Genomic DNA, 18,138 nt, shown 5'->3' with positions numbered 1-18,138 from the left:
TCCACAAAGTGATACAAAACCCATTTTGATTTAATGCAAGAGGACATTCTTCTCTCAATTTAGTATAAGTTAAAGGTCCACAGGTGCTTGATCCAGCCAGACACTTAGGCATCCTTTTATCTCTGAGTGTGCAGCCTGGGCGAGCCCCGTACTCACTTGCAGTCCCATTGACGTTCGTGGGATTCGGCACTGGTGCATATCTCCAAAGCTTATTGGTGCTTTCAGAAGGTGTAAATTAAAAACAGCCATTCAGACAAACCACGCTCGATTCTAGTTTCATGAGCCACACCTCGTCTTTATTCCCTGTGAATATGTTTCTTCCTGTGTGTTGCCTGTATCTCCTGATAGCGAGGGACTGTATTTCACTTTGAGAGAGTTGGGAGTATAATTGCATCTCTTGGGCATACTTTTTCCCCCGAATGCCATGCTAGGAATGTATTAATATCTCTTTGATAGGCCAGAGGAATGTGGAATGTGCATACTGACAGCGCGTTTGGAGCCCAGGGGAGGGCAAATGAGGAGAGAGGCTGGGCCGATGGAAACCCTCTTCCCTGCGGGAGGTAGGAGTGGTGGAATTTGCTGTGCCACGCTTTCATACCGAGCCTCTTCTCTGTTTTGCTAGTGGCATCCCTACACAACGTTATATCATCTGTTCCCAACCCTGTGCCAGCACCACCCTCTTTTGTGTGACCTAGGGGCAATCCTGGGTGAAATGTGACTGGAACTGGATGGTACGGTTTCTTCCTGAACAAGCTTAAAAACAAAGAGGCAAGAAAGAGAACACAGATTTCTGTTTTATGCCTGTTTTATTTATATAATTTTAGCTGTGATTTATGCTTTCATGTTTGTGTTTCTCTAGTCCTGCTTGAAGCCCCATGGGTTGTTACAAGTTCTCACTAATTAAAAATATGATATATTTTTCTGGCAATTCTTTTTAGGCTCCTTACATTGTGTGGTCTAACTGTGGGTAGACTTTATCAGCTGTATGTTCTTTCATGTGCCTTCTATTTATGCTAAATGAAAAAAAGGCATATTAATATGCATTTTGTACTCGTTAGTCACAACACTGCATGGCTGTTGTTTTTTTTTTAAACATCAATTATTTCTCAATGTTATCAGTATTGTTATGAAAAATAATTGTTGTCTTCATGGTCCTTGTAACCCTTTTCCACTTGGAGCATTTATTTAATTCCCTGGATAGTGTTATAATTCAAGCCCTTATTAAAAATACTGGAAATACCTGAGGACAGGCTCCTTGCGAATGTCTATATATATACACATATGTATATATGTATTTCCAGTTAGTGAGCCATTAATAAGAACTTGAATACAGTGTTTCATCTAGTCTGTGTCTCCCTTGGTGGCTTATGAAAATGTCAAGGGAGACAGTATTAAAAGACTTGCTCTGCTCAAACTGTATGACATTTATTGCATCTCTACTATCCACTAGGCATGTATCCTGTTACAGGAGAGCAGACTGATTTGATATGACCTGTACTTATCTTTTAGTCTAATTCAATTTATTTCTGTAAAATACTAACCTTTCCATTTAGTAGCATTACACCTCTCCTTTCTCCAGTTCATGTTAAGCCTTCTGCTTCAAACTTCCCGTCTCTCAGTATTTGTTTTAGCTCTCAGTGCTTCCTTTTCATTCTTGTTCAAGTATCATGATGAGATCATATTCTTCCTATCATATTTCTGGATTGTGGGGGTCTTTTGTTTGTTTTTTAGTGGGGATTGACTTTGTCTCATGTTAGTATGTTGAAAGCATTTATTACTTGCAGAGTTATACTTGAATATGAGTTTCAGCTCTTTGTGAGGTGACCTCAGTGCGATATATCTTCATCTTTGTTCTGGACCCTAAAAAAAGACAAAACTCTCAAAATTCAAGGCTATACATGTGATATTTAATCTTGCTGGAGAATATCTCTGTTATTTTTTTAATGTCTTTATCAGTAATAATTCAAAGCCTGAAGTCCTTGCTAACATAAGCAGAATCCCACTGGTGTCCTTAGGAATTTTGCCTTCAAAAATGAACAAGCAGTTAATGTCAGGACTTCTGTCTTAAGACAGTAGCTGAATGGGCACTCGGGCAGAGTGCTATTCAGGTTGTCAACCCCGAGTTTCTCTCCCCGCCCAAGTCAGAGAGCTGTCTGCAATTACTGCTACATAAAGGGCTTGGCCAACTGTGGGATGCTGAACACTCAAAAATTCCATTAATTTGAGAGGGAATTGTTGCTCTCGCATTTTCTCTGGACTAGGCTGTATATGTTTCTAGCTGGATTGCTCCAGAGACCTGGCAAAGAGTCTGGAGGGCATTTTCCTAGGATGTTACACAACGTTTTGCTCACAAATATGCAGAATATTCCCAAAGGACTAAATGTTGGTAACATGACACACCCTCTCACCCACCTCCAAAGAATAATGTCTATTAAACCCTTTTTAATTTGTTATGGTATTATAGATCCTGAATAGTGCCTATTCACAAAACCGTTGTGAAGCCACTGTCCTATCCCATTTCTCCCTAAGAGGCCTTTGATGCTCTTGGTCCTATTCCATGGCTCACCAGTGTTATTCAAGTCATTATTTAGGCTTTGCAAAACCTGCCTTCAGGCTCTCAACTTCTTTGAACATGCCTCAGCTTTTCCAGCCTCCAAGTCCTTTCTTCATACTCTGTACCACGGAAGACTGTTGTGAAACACATTTTCTGCATTCTTGCCCCTTCGAGGGCTTCCATATTGAAATGTTCTCCAAACCGCTTTATTTGAGTATAAAGCTCAAAAGTTCTGAAAGCTCTCATTTTATAGACTCGAGGGTAAAACCAAGTAGGACCTTAAAGGGGATCATCCTCTGCAGAGTTTTTGAAACAGCAGGCTTTTGTGATGGTTTAGTCAAAAAATAGATTTTCAGTTAAATGGTTGTTTTAAATGAAGCATACGCCTCTTGCGACAATTGCAATAATTCATTGAAAAATAGTATGTTTCCAGTGCCATCTTATTTTTGGCCTTTTAGACAAATACATTGAAGATATTTTTCCAAAAAATTGACATTCTGCACAGCTTCTACTTATTTGATCAGCCCTAGTATAGAGGTCTTGGCAAGAGTGAGAAAAGGAGAGTGGCATTTTAGAGAGAAAAAAAAATAGAGTAGCTGAAACTTTTTCTTTTAGGGGGAAAGGAGGTGAGGCAATGGATGGTTAGGAAGAAGAGTTTGCAATTTGACTTGTTTCAGCCACAGAAGGCTGAAATGTGAGGGAGTCATCTTCAGCTGGAACACTTGTTAAAAAGACTAGGGTTTAGCTGAATTGGAAGAAAGACTTGAGGACTGTGTTAGCTCTTCCGTGGTAAAAATAAAGTACGTTTTGTGTTTATCCTTAGTGTTTATTTCCTCCTCCGCATTTCCCTCCCTTCACAAAACAAAACTGAATACAGTGGATGAAAGCAGAATTTACCTTTAAAATCTGATTTGATGGAAGGATCTTCTGAATGAAAAACGTTCTAGGCTGTTGGTCCCTTTCTCTCTATATATTTAGTGGTACAGGATGCTTGAGTATAAATGCTGGACAGCTGGGAGCTGTTTGTTTTTGGAGAACTGGAAGCTCTTTGAAAACTGCAGGAGTAGATATGTTTCTGAAGTTTTATTTAATTGTTTAGCTTTCTGTCATCCAGAAGTGCAGTGTTTACTTAAACGTTATACAAGCTCAGTGTCGTAAATTAACAAGTACTGTTGTAAATTAGGAGTCTTGGCTTTAAACTTTTGGACTTAATGTTATAATTGAAAACAGCTCTACAAACGCTCTGCTGTCAAGTCCTAACTTTATAGAAATACCTTGGTTTCAGAATATGACATTCCCAGGCAGTTCTGAAAGTGTGTTGAGCTAAACCTGAGGTGTATAGTTGAATTTTTGTGATCAAATGAAACCTGCCACGTAAATCTGAGAAATCCACGCAATCCAGGGTTTGAGGTGAGCAACACATGCCCTCTTTTTGGGGCGTAGCTCCTGTGTTGCTCCTATGTAAGATATTGTTATTAAATGTGTGCACAGTCCCAAGAATTAGATTTTAATCTACATGGCATAATTAAGACTGTTTTTTCTTTCTGAAGGAAAATTTGTCACATTGGCATTCGTATTTCAGGTCATATTTCTTCATCGTGCTGCATGAAAACACAGTCACAATAAGAGATGGAAGCTCAGAGCAAGATATAGGAAAATGTTGGGGGTAAGGCTGCTCTGTGATTGCCCTAAATGAGAGTTAAGCTATCCCAAAGAGATATGTTTTGCAGATGAGATGTGATGGAGTAGAAGGAACACAAACAAGTCAGGACACTAACACTGTTTCAAAGAGTACAACTAGAGGCAGAATCAAACAGCTAAGAAGAGGCAAAGCAAAGCATAAAACTAAAAAAAAACCTGGGAAGATCTTAATATGTAGGAAAGACTTCAATGTGCACTCTTCATAGGATGATGTCTGTTCTCACTTCCCTTTAAAAAAGAATATATACATTTTATCCATATCTGATGGAGGTATTTATTTAAGAGGATAGCAGAGCATGAACAATGGGAGTGGAAATGATTGAGCAGTAATAGGACAGACATTTACCATATGGAGATCCTTACTGCAGAGTAGGCTACATGTTTTCTGTAAAGAAAGGAGATTTCAAGCAGGAGATGTAAGTTAGCGGTTGTTTTAAATAATGTTGCCTCAGTGATGGTTTTCCATGCTGAACTCATCACCAAAGAAGTAGGAAAAAACCGAGTGAGTTAAAAAGGCAAAAACCCTCTCCTAAAAGGTCACTGAAGTAGGCAGAAAGTGTTCATTGGTGGATCCTGCCAGGAAGAGGGAGCTCCTGTAGACATCAGATTTGGTGAGGGTTAATAGTCAACAGTTAATAAGATTTTAATTCATCACTTTAGTAAATGGAATTCAAATTTTCCCTTGTCAGTTCTTCAGTCTACAGCTGAGAGTAATCCTCTCATCTCAGGCATTAAGCATGAGGCATCACTCAATACCCAAGATGTTTCAAAAAGTAAACAAACGTGTTCCCTGTTTCTCTCCCCATTATGCTAGTGTTAGATTTTGAGGTTACTGAGTTTGGGGAGGGATGGTAGGAAGGGAACATGCCATGTGTTGCTTTGTTTGGTTAAAGAGATTGCTCATGCCTTTTACCTCCAATTCCTGAAGAGATGAGTTCCCGCAGTTGCGTACATTCTGTCATAAACTGGGGCTAAGCTCTGGGCAAAATTGCTGGTATTGCTAGTGCTAGTGTTGCAATTTCACAAATCATGAGACAAATATAATTCATTTTTGGTTTCTTTTCTAATATTTGAAATTACAGAGGCAGTTGCTGTGCTGTTTTTCTGTTTGTACATTAAAAAACAACCAGTTTACCTACATGCATGGTAGAACATGCCTATGTGGTGTCACTTCTGGTTTTCCTCCTCCCTGTTAGGAAAGATGGCATGTTGCCCAGCTGTCTCCTGCTTTCCTCTCTACAAGAGCACTCAGCTCCCATCATATACCTTGGAGCAGGATGTGGTTGAGGCCAAAACCACCAAGGGTGATTTTGCAGCTTGGAATTTCCCCATGGCTGTCGTGTCCATCTCCGAAGTATAGCAGAAGAAAAGTGTTTGTCTCAGCAATTGCTTTTGTTAAGGGCTGATTTCAAATGGTGAACACTGCTGCTGTGAACTCAGCTGCATGACATTGAAATGATGCACCATGATTTGATTGCTGAGCAACTGCTTGCTTTGTTGGATTTTGCTGAGAGTTTTTGTGTCATATGTATCTTGAGGAGACTAAGACATTCTGTGTGAGCTGCTGTACACTATCCTTCAATTTTCCATGGCAAACAAAATGCTTGTTAAACCACAAGTGCCTCTGTTAGAATGAAGTTACATGTGGAGTTATGAGGCAGTATTTACATGACTTCTTAATGTGGATGAATCTGTTGGTGACTTCATTCCGATACCAAATAAAGTAAAAACCTCTCAAGTGCTAGTCTTCGCATAGAAACAGACCTTTTTACATATGATTGTAGAGGCTTCAGTGTTGAATTCTTGCAAGTAAGAAGGCAAAAGCATTTTAAAGAAGATTAGAAGAAACCTGCACCTTTTTTCAAGCCTCTGTTTCAGTAGGCTTCTTACTAAGACAAATGATATACTTCTTGGCCTCATTAGAAGGAAATCTAGTCAAGTAATTCTATTTTAGTAGCCAAGTAAAAAAGAAAAAAAGGTTAATGCTCAGTATTTAAATAATGCGCTTACTGTTGGTGAAATTGTTCCTACACTACAGCAGGGTCCAAAATTGTTCATAATGCCAACCTGGCAAATGATAGCACTCAGGTATGGTCAGTTCTGGTGCAAGTCTAACACACCTTAAGAAATGCATTTAAACCTTTTACCTGCCTCGATTTTTTTTCTGTAATGTATTAAATGTAGCGTTGGTGTATACGTGCAGCTATGACTGGGATCTGATATAGCAAAGCGTGTAATCAGAGTTGCTACCAGGGTGAGGAACCATCACTGCCCATCACCTCTTAAAGTTGGAGCTGTGAATTTTCATCTTTCAAGGTATCTTGAGTTTTTCCTAAGCAGTGCTAAACATCAGACCTTCACAGCACTCCCAGCTCTGCTTTCAGTGGTATTCATGAGACTTGATTTATCAATGGGAAACAAGTATTAATCTTGCTGAGAGCCTGTGATTGCAGACAGCCTTTCCTGTGCCATCCATTGCTTGTCCTTCTGACTCCAGCAGTTTGTTCAAGTCCCATGCTGGCCCACAGTTCTGCCGATGCTGCTGTCGTGTGGCATGGCAAATGAGATCATTGGCCAGCTCTGGGTTAAAATAACCCTTTTTGCTTTCATTTGTGTAAGATTATTTTTGTAAACATTTGTGCATGTTTACATTTGTGTAAGATTAATTCCTTCCCCTGGTTTTCCATGTGGTCCTATGGATACCTGAACCAGCTCAGCTGAGAGATGGCATGGGAAGAAGGGAGCAAGAGGAAAGAGTTGCCTAAGCTGGCCCTGATGCTAACAAATGAAAGGCTGGAACTGGAGCTTTGGTGTATAGGTCTATAGCACATTGGCTTTGGTGGCAAAGCCAATTTCCTTGTTCCTGCTTTGTCCCACCAACATTCAGTGACTTCCCGTATCTCATGTGCAATCTGAGCTTATTTCCTAGTGTTAGTAATGACGTTGCTACTGTGCTTGTAGACTTTAAAGCAGAGCATATAAAACATATAAAATTGGTCTACATTCTTATGACTTTTTCTATGTGAATTCCCTGTCTTAAATTAAACTCTTATAAGTATTGGAATTCAAGGGGAAAGATACTAGAGCTTCCTGGATATTATGTGTCTAGCAGTCATCTTTCTAGCTCTATTTATTTTACATATCAATGATTTTACGTAAGAAACTAGACCACAAATGTATGCTTTGTCTGCACTAAGGAGAGCAGCAGAATGTACCTGAGCTATAAGAAGCGGTTCAGCCATTGCTGCGTGGAGCCCTCCAGGAACTGATTTACCCTGCACTGCCCCAAGAAATTTGCACTCTCCTGCCTACATCTTACGCTTAGCTTGTACTACAGGACTAAATATCGACCTTCTCCATTTCCGCTCTGTGTCAGGCTTTGTTTATGGCTCAGAAGCAGCACATGGAGGGTGGAGGAGCTTACATTTCTTCATGCTTGTATTAGCCATTGGCTCTAGATCAAGAAATATGTGAGCAACATTTATTAAATATGATCAATTGCAGACCTGTAAGTTCATGTCACTTCCACTAACGTTTTTCCATTTAAACTCCTAATTCTCCCTCTTGTGACCTCAAAATGGTAATTTATCACAATCTGCTAGCATTTGAACATTTCTGATGTTATAGACAGAGATTTGTGAATGTCCAGGGCCTAGATTATCTCAAGCCAGGTCAGCAGATCCCAGTCTCCCAGATCCTTGAATGTGAGCTTTAGGGACTATTTTTACAAAAGGGACCATTCAGTCCAATGAAAGCTGACTCTATTTTCAGGGTTACAGGCTGGAATTTGTGCCTTTATTGAGCTGCGCAGCAAGCAGAGCATGTGGAAACTCCCACTGAATAAGCCAGAGCGAAGGGTGAGGGAGGCCTCTGCTCCAGCACACAGGATGCCGATCCGGCACAGTCAGTTCTCTCTCCTGTGCCTATTTTATAATAACCTGAACCATATTATGCCTGGTGATTTGTTAAATTTGCATTCAAATTTGAGTCCAAAGCTGAAACTGTGGCCAGGCTAAAGTCATCTGGAGTTTTGCCTTTGACTTCAAAGGGCCACGCTTTTTATCCAGGTCTGCAATTGCATGAGTGATTTGAAGGAGCACTTTTTCAGCTCCTCTGCAGAGACAGGTCTATTTGATGTACAGCTCTCTGCGATGGCAGCAGAATCTTTTCTCTATGAGGTTTCTGTGCTTCTCTTGCTTATTCCTTCTCCTGAAGTCATAAATCTCTGTTTAGGGCACCAAAATCCTTCTCCACAACAGCTGGTATTGATTTTAAAGATGCTCCAGGTAAAGGAAAAAAGTCAGTGGAAGGAATATAATTCCTGTTGGCAGACATTTTTCCCTAGATATTAGAAAAAGAGAAATGGATCTTTTCTCTCTGTCATGCTTGTTTGTTAGAAGAAAAAGCATGCAAGAAATTTCACCCCAACCCCCAGAGCAGTGACCAGAGACACTTGCCATCACTGCTCCATCCTGCAGTGCAAAAACCCCTCTGGGGAATGTAGGAGAGGTAGGAGAACTGTAGAAAAAAGTAGTGGGAGAGGGATGCAGGACTCCCCTAAGGAGTGATAGGGTAGATCCCTTTCTATGTAAGTTTTAAAAGTCACTTACGGTAACTTTCAAAACAGTGTGGTCCCCCTGGAATCTCTGTGGCTGAAATACGTAACTGTGCAAATAGGCAGGATACTTAACAACTTTCCTTCTTCCTTTCTCCACTCCCCAAATTGTTCTGGAGGCCCTGGCTGTTCTCTTAGCCCAAATAATGTTTGACAGTTCAGTAATAAGACAAAAGACAACCTTCTTTTTTTGTCTTTTTTAATCCAGATAATTTAATGCAATAAAGAAGCAGAGACATCAAAGCAAAGAAACTATATACATTGTACAAAGCATTGGGAATCTGTTCTCTTTTCAGAATTTTGACATGTGCTATGTAGTGTGGTTACAGCTATTAAAATACAGACATCTTTCCATGCAGTCCTCTTGCTATTTAAAACAATCATGTGAAATGTGTTTTGATGCTGCACAGAGACACATACAGACTTATTACTGGCTTTCAGTGAAGGTGGGTAGAATATGTTGGCCTTGTACTTCATTAGAGCAAGAGCACGGCAGTTAATTCTGAATGAGACACATAGATTAGATTTATGACACAGGACAAGTTTTGTGTATGTAGACTGCTTTCTTGTTCCGTCTTCAGAGCTCTGCTTAACTTCTTTTGAAGCATGTTTGATTATCATTTATTGCCTGGGAGGGTGTTTTCAGAGACTTTCCTGTCCTACACTGTAAGACTTAGGTAGGACTGCTATTGAGACCTAATACGGAGATGCACAGGATCTGCCCTTATGATCTCTCTTATCTAGAGGGCAGCGTGTGAGCCTGTGCTAGCATCATCTCTAATCAGCACAACAGTTCCTGAAAGAGTTGATGGAGGGGACAAAGGTTCTAACATTGCTCTTAATTTTTCAGAAAATGTCTCTTTTATGGACCAGGTGATGGTCCATAAGACCCCCAAACCCCTACCTACATTCAAGCAGTTAAAATACACACAGAGTTGAATGCAGGGGGCAACATAATTCAGTCATCTCAGGAGGAGAGGATGAGCTGTAAGTTATGTCTTCTACTGGGACTCCAAATGTAACCTTAACTCAGCTTTGCTATTATTATTGCTCTCCTCCAATGCGTTTATGTCAGAGGTATGGAAAGACCTTCTTGAAGGCAGGGTGAGCTGCAGGGACTCAGTAGCTCTGAAACCTACATGCACAATTCTTTAAGCTGGGGCATGGACAAACAAAAAGAATTAAAAAATAACACAGTTATTCAGAGAAAACTGTCTAGCTCGGTTTTTTTGAAAGTTGTGTCCAAGTTATCTTAGTTACCAAGATGATTATGCTTCCTGGGCTCAGGGTATTTTGATAATTATCATCCCTAAAAGTGTTTTACAGCAGTGGGGAGACGGTGCTAGCAGATTACTAAACATTAAATTAATGAAAAGGGCTGGGATACAAGGTTTTAGATGGAGGAGAGAAGAATGGTAGTTGCTGTGCTGTTTTATTTAGCAGTTTATAAATGAATCATTTTGCCATATTATGTTGCCTGTTTGCAGGTTTAGGTGAGATTATTGTCCTGAGTAAAGCCTTAAGAGCATGGGAAGAACATTTTCACACAGAGTTAATAAGGAGACAGCGACAAATTCCAAAGCCCTGCTTCTCGCTTAGGTGGGAAGGTGAGACAGCAAGAATGATATTAAAAGTAAATATGTATTTGTAAAAATGATATGTGCATACACCAGGTCAAGGCTCTCTTGGCAAGATTTCCAAATGCACTGAATTATCTTAGGATCATGAACTTTCTAGTTTGGTAGGGATACCTGGTAAGTAGGGAAATTCGGCTGACCATTGTCAATACAGAAGAGATTGTCTTCCTTCCTCTTAAGTATAAATGTACTTGTACCTCCCCCCAAACACATTCTAATCTCTACTTCTGGGTGAAAGCTTTGGAAATAAACATTCATCCATTATGAAGGCTTCTAATGTGAATAGTAAAACTTTGTGGTTTTTTTCCTTTGGTTATGACCCATGATGGGCTACACAAAGAAAGGAGACCATATTTGGTAAGAATCGGACTTTGTTGCTAACAAATAAATTTTATTCATATAAATTATGTATTTTATTGCTATAAAGTATTGACTGAAGAGCCAGGCTAGACATTGGCTAAAGAGATAGGCATCCACCACCAACAAAACTATGAACCAGACCAAGGGTATATAAGCAAAGGAATGGTGTTGTTTTCATCTTGAATCTTTAGATGGATTCCCGAGATTATTTAGTGCTCTTTTAGCCACTAAAGTTCCCACTGGACTTTGATTTGTCTTGATCTGGTCCAGTCCAGACATTATTACTTAATCTTTTACATATTCCAAGATGTCACTTGGATTACTAACCAGACTGTTACGCTGTCAGCCGTAATTTCCCCTGGAATAATTACCTTGCTGCATCCAGATGACCAGCTTCATATGAAGATCATTTGTTGTTGCCCAACATGGAGAAATTCCAACTGCTACTCCAGTTGGGATGATGAGGTTTTCAGACAGCAGTAGTAACTCCTACGTAAACTCCTACGTAGAGGAGATAAATTTACATTAAAAATATTTATAATCTGCAGCTATTCCCTGTGGAAAAGGGATTTTAGGACTGATGCCTCTCTTTAGGTAGGCGAGCCCATAAAATCAGGCTGAAATACGTTTAAGCCACCAGCTAAGTGCACAGCTGAACCTAGTATAGCTGAAGAAGGACTTCATGGAAGTGTACGAGTCAAGAGTTAATGGCTGGAAAATATGCCAAAGCCTAACTATTGGAAAATACATTTGCTATGCTGCTTTTTGGTATAAAGCTGGTAACATGGCCAAGTAGTGAGTGACAGTTACTTGTACTGCATAACTTGGATACAACAGTTCCTCATTTGTCACAAAAAAATTCAATTAACATTTCAAAAGGCATTTTATACTTTTCAGATGAGACTGACATTCCAAATGTAATATTTAATCTGTATGTCAGCAGCTAATTTTCCTGATGTATTATGTCACTTTCTGAGCATATCTAGAGAAACAGGATTAATACTAAACTTCTCTCTCTTTTTTTTTTGTTGTTGCTTTTGGAATAATTATAGTGCAATTTTTACTGATTATGGAGAATGATAATAATTATCATAAAACAGGAATCATGTTCTGTGCATCTGTAACTTGTACAAAGTGAATAGGACACTTCATTATTACCGTTGGCAATAGCAACAGCAATTCTTATTCTTTTCATATGAATCAGGCTTTATTAGTATCAGGCCAAATATTATGTATTATGACAGAATAAGACTCTTCAAGGATGTGGTAATGATGCATTGCGGGGGCACAAATGAGCAAAAAGGAACTGTGTGGCAAGCTTTCGGTAAGCCTGTGTTTTAATCCAATCCTGTAAACTTTTAAGCACATGTTAAACTTTACTTGTGTGAATGGTGAAGCTGCTGATTGAGACCTTAATTATCTAGCCAGAAAGACAGCATTCCTTTAAAGTGGGAGCTGCCAGCCTGTGGCATAGAAGGCACATGTGGCCCATGAAACATCTTGATGTACTTAATGAAAGCCCGTTGAAAAGGAAGGCTAAATATCCACCAGACAAGCCTTAGCATGGTATAAACCTGCTGCAAACACTGTTTCCTCAGCACCAGCAGGGCTCCATTTCCAAATGCCTAGTGCCTAAAAGTGGACAGATGATCCAGTCCAAAAGGGCATGATACAGAAGATCCTTGCCCAGGGCCTCATGCTAGGAGATGTTCAGAGACATGCCTCAGTCTGCTTCATTCAGTGGTGTGTAGGTAGAGAGAGCTTATTTCCAAAACACAGAAAAGCACATCCAAGCCGTAACAGTACTGTGTGTATTAGTACAATTATTACAGCTTCTGAATCGGTAACATCCTGTGCATTTATTTCTCAGGTTAGGAATTTTTTTTTCCCCAAGCGATATGAAAACTCTTATGAAAACATTCTTGATACACTGAGTCTTTGAGACTTAGCTGGAGCAACAGGACTTCTGTAGTTCCGAAGTCTAGCTTTGCTTTAAATGTTGCTCACTGGACTAAGTATTTGTGTTCCCTAAATCAGGACATTTCGTTTCCTGTCCTCAAAATAGGGACTCATAGAGAACTACATGATTCAGAAGGCTTGAGCTCAAAACACATTGAATACCTTCGAGAGGAAAACAGCACGTGGTAGTGTAAAGAAGCATCTCAAATGAGATGACAGTTCTTCACCTAGCAAGATGCAGTTGCTGTGTAGCTCACTAGAGGGCATGTGACCATACTTTAGAATCCCGAAGATAAAGGAATTCTAATTTAAGAGAAAAAAAAAAGAAAAAAAGAAAGGTATAAATCAGATATAGCTGCATTGCAAATAGAAAATGTTAGACTTGCAGCCCACTTACTTCAATTGCTCATTCGAGTACGTTGTTTGGAAAGGAAGTTTAGATTAGTCTTGTAGTATGCATACCGTGCCTTTTCTTTACCAGGCAACTGAGGCAGAGTTATGCTCTGCAATTTACTTTGAATTCATTTTACCCACTTCTTTGTTCTTACTGTTTTTTCTTAATGTTTCTCTGGAAAAAAAATGTAGATACCATACTGATCCCTTCTTATGGAAACTGCCAGAATAAGCAACTCAGATATTCACTATAAATATTTCAGAATATCTAGCGTTTGTATTTGTAACCGCTTAATCTTGTACACATGTTAAAGGAAATTTAAAAAACAATTATTTTAGATTTAAGTTTTCTGTAGGCAATAGAACCTAGAGGACCTGGTTATTTTTAATATATAAACTATGCCCCTACCTTGAAGCTTTAAAATATAGAGGCATTTGGGTCAGTTGTTTTCATCTGCTGTATAAACAACCCCCAAATCTCCTGAATTTCCTAAGTATTTCCAGTTGTTTTCAATTTTGGGGGTTAAAAAAAGGCATAATCCAAATAAGTCTAGCAGAACCAGTTTCCCCCTCATTTTTCTCTCATGTCTCATAATATGCCTGAGTGCAAAGCCATTTATGTCATTTACAACTGTAACAACTTTGTATTTGCTGAAGTGAGAGGACAGAGGTATAGTACTAATTGGTTAAGAATATATGATGAATGAAATATGGCAGAAGACATTGCTTTGGGAGTCCTGGGCCAAATTCTGGACTTCTTCACTAAGGTTTTGTTTTAGTTCAAAATTTTACTGGTACAAACAGAACTTTGTTGAGCAGTAGCCTGAGTTTCTCCAAAGTATCATTCTTCATCATCTCCTAGCTCCAAGAACTACATCTAAAAGAGAGCAAACAAACAAACAAACAAAAAGTCCAGCAATTCTCTTGGACTTGGCAGTGAAGAGCCCTGCAGAGGGACTCTGTAACTTCATTGTTTGCTGAGGTGGTTTGTTGCATCTCCTATCCATGTCTAAAGAGGCAAGAGGTGAAATGCTTGTGTGGTCCATGAGTGGCCGCTGAAACCTGCCACCTCCCCTCTGGCATGCAGTGCAGTTGAAACACATATGCTGAATTTTTCTCCCTGACCCATGTCACTGATGGTGGCATTGCTCTCAGTTTTTCATTTGTATGCTCCGGGTACCAGTGTCTGGTCAGCATCCAGCCCCACCTGAGCTTCCAAAGCTCTTCACTTTGCCTTCCACCCCTGATGTGTGCACTCTTATTTCTCTGAGCTTGCTCCTCTGCTCAGCCACTGAGTCACCCTGGATCTGCCTTCGCACAGCTCACGTGGCTTTTCTCTCCTGCACTGTTAGTATTCCCTTTGTGAACTGATAACTGTACGTTTTATGGGGGAAAAAAACCATAGTGCATCTGTGCAGAGAATGTTAAAAACAGAGGGGAGATAAAAAGCTGCATTTTGGACATGTAATAGCTAAAAATTAGAATAAGTTATCCTCCTTAGTCATTCCCCGAGGTTCTCTTTTGCAACAGTGCCTATAAAAAGCCTCTGAAAGATGATATGGCCGAGTCTACAGAGGAGGCTAGATAACACTGTGGCTTTCATCATCATGCAAAAAGATGTAAAACATAAGTATATGAAAACTAAACATCAATGGCTATATACTCCTCCCGTACCCTTCATATGTAGTTTTAAATGGTCTCCTGTTTGGGCCAGAACCTATGGTGATATCTGCACTGCAGGCTGCAGCCTAGTGTGCAGAGGTGGCTTTGAAACGGCGAGCGTGAGCCATCAGTCTGGTGCTGGTAGCGATCTAGGTGGGGCAGCTGTCGGCCCAGGGCAAACCACAAAACTGCTTGAATAGCAGGGCAGGTTAACCTGCTGTCTTCTGCGGCCAGCACCCCGCCAACTCGCTTAAAAACAGCTCTCGTAGCTTGATACGACGCTGCCGCGTGGTCGCTTAGTCACATCCACCGTCCGGGGAAGGGACGTGAAGCTGGCTGGTGCTGCCAGGTGGCATAGCAACAGCAACGTGAAATAAAAATCTGCTCTGGGAGATGGGGACAGCTGTCGCAGAGCCTCTGCGAAGCTCGTTTGTTGTGTAACAAAAGTCCCTGGGTACATTCTCCGTCTCATCTGCATTAAGATGGAAAACAGCTGGGGTTAAGCTGACGCACTTTAAAATTGTATTTTAAGTCAAATAGTTACATTAATGAGGGACTGATACCAACCATCCTCCTAAATTACCTTACATTCTGACTCGGTAAACACAACAGACTTAACTCTGTTCAGCCATAACTAGGAAAAAAAAAGGGTAAAAAAGCGCAGCAGGCTCTTTACTGAAGAAAACAAACTCAATGTATCAAACCAGCAAGAAACTTTTTTTTTTTCAATATTTTTTCCCTTAGTAAAGAAGAACCCCATTCTGCATCTGCCATGAAGATTTGGATGGTGGGTTGAGATCACATTGAAAGTCAGGGTGGCCTACATCAGAAAAGTTGCATTTCACAGAACATTTGCTATTGATATGTTGGGAAAGTGTCAGACTTGCGGGAGGACTGGAGAGTATTTGCATGATACATTAATAAGAAACAGTTTAGTATACTAGATTACTAAAGCATGGTTAATTTTGAAGCCAAAGCCCACACATTCTTAACTTTGTTTCCCAGCTGAAGAGCCAGTATACTCATGTATTGTACAGGAACCGGAGCATTATTCTTTGAAAGCAAACCCAGTGTTTAGAAAATCCAAAACTGAGCTAACAGCACAGCATATAGGCATCACACAGGATGTTATTTGAAGCTGTAATGCAGAAATGTCAGTACACTTGATATCTTTATTTGCAGTACGTGTGTTTTGAGAAAGCAGGTTACATACGTTCTTGCTTTACAAGTCCTGTGAAACTGAGATAGTTTCTTTTGTCTTGGGAAGCTTGGTATCTGACAGACAGACAGGAGGTCTATTCAAAAATTCTGAGAGGTTTTAAAAGATGCAGAGACATATGCTCCTCTCCTTCAGTTTTGAGAGGGAACTGCTTTTTGAGACTGCTCTCCTCATCCCAGAAGCATTTTGAAACCCAATTAATTTCTGAACTGCAGAGTTTAACTCAGTTTAACTGAGTTTGCTGTACAACATCCCCAGCTACTGAACTTGTCTTCTGGAAGCATTAAACAACTTCCCCACCTTGAAAAGAACAATGGACCTGTAGGAAAGTATGTCCTCTAGAGCTAATTTTAAACATAGTATTGACAAAGTAGTCCTATTTCCTAAGATCATATGAAGAATTAGAACTAGAGTAGATTAAGTATATTCTCAGTTTAATCAATGCAATCAAAAAATAATACAACCTCCAAGTTGAAACCAGGCATGACATCTGTGTTGCTGCAGAATGAAAAAGCTATCAAATGCTGCTGTAATTGGCTGGTCATCTGTAAATTTAGTGATTAGGAACTAAGCAGTAATTTTTGTAATATTAAAGTCAGAGTGAGAGAGGGTGTGTGTGCGTGCGAATGAGCTTCTAATCATCTTGATCTTTTTTTTCAGGAGGGAATTTTCTCTCTTTGATAATGAATGCATGGTAACAGGCAGTGGCTTTCACTGAAGCAGCAGAGCTCCACCTCCCAGCCACTTTGGGTTGGGCACTTGCATTACAGTTAATTTCACTGTTGCTCCAGTGAGAAACTCTTGAGGTGTAGATGGTGTCCTCCGAAAAGTGCCCTAGATTCTCACTCCTTTTTTTTTTGTTTTCCTTCTTTCTGAAAAATACCTTGCTCTGACAGTAACAATCTGGATTGCTTTGATGGTTTGTTACTGACAAAGTGGGTTGTGTGTGGTAGCAAATAAAAAGAATAGTCTCTTAGCCTTTAACTGGGTCACAGAATAGTATCATGCAATTTGGGAGGGGGTTATTTCCACAAAGATACTCCCTGCTTCTGCCCCAGTGATGCTGAGTTGATGATCATCTGTAAACCAGTGGGAACAGAGGTAACAAAAAAGACGTGTAGTTAGACAATATGAATGTTAAAAAAAATTAATAAAACAGGTATTGTAACAGTAAACCCATATTGATTTCCCTTTGATTACTTATAGGATCCCTGTGAAGAACTTTCTATCGCTCAGAGTTTTAAATAAAGTATTATGGATTTATCACAGTAGTATGCTTGTGATGCATGGAGACACAGATATAAAAGATTTTTTCAGTAATTTTATACAGAATTTAAAAATTAATATCAGAATTGATGCTTTGCTTTAATAAGAATCCATACATAGAAGTTAGCACTTTATTTTTTTTTCTTCTTCATTCCCCCCCATTTCAATATTGCAGACTATTTACTGTTATTTTGTGAAAAATTCCTGACCAAAAAAGATTAAGATTTAGCATGTATCAGTTGCAACTTATTTTCGTTTGGTGTGTAAAATTTGGAAGATTGCATGGCCCAGACATAGAGTACAGGGTAGAAGTGAGGTATTCTTTGCACATTGGCAATCAGAGCCAAGTCTAGGCAGATACATAGAAGTAAAAACATTGAGACTTTAAAATATAAATGAAATTACTAAAATTGATCAGACTGGCAAATGAAAAAAAGAGTCACTGTATTAAGTTGCAGGTTTGAAACCTTGGGTTAAAACCTATTAAAAAGATAACCATAAAACGTGCCAATTATTATCTGATTTACTTCTGCCTGTTGACTCTCTTAGTACTTGTTCCCTTTCCCTATTAGTTTTTGCTCTCTTCCTCATAATTTGAATTCCACTGTTTTAATAATTTAATCATTCATTCTCTCACTACTGGTACTTTATACAATTTGGAGGTGGCTAGTAGCACCTTTTGTTGCAGTCAAGTACTTCTATGGGGATTCAAAATCTGTCATTATTGAACTGGGCAATATGAGTGATTTCAGTACCTACTATGTCAGAATAC

This window comes from Gymnogyps californianus, chromosome 4 (assembly GCF_018139145.2).
Source record: "Gymnogyps californianus isolate 813 chromosome 4, ASM1813914v2, whole genome shotgun sequence".
Taxonomy (NCBI): Eukaryota; Metazoa; Chordata; class Aves; order Accipitriformes; family Cathartidae; genus Gymnogyps; species Gymnogyps californianus.
Note: the sequence above shows the minus strand (reverse complement) of the source record.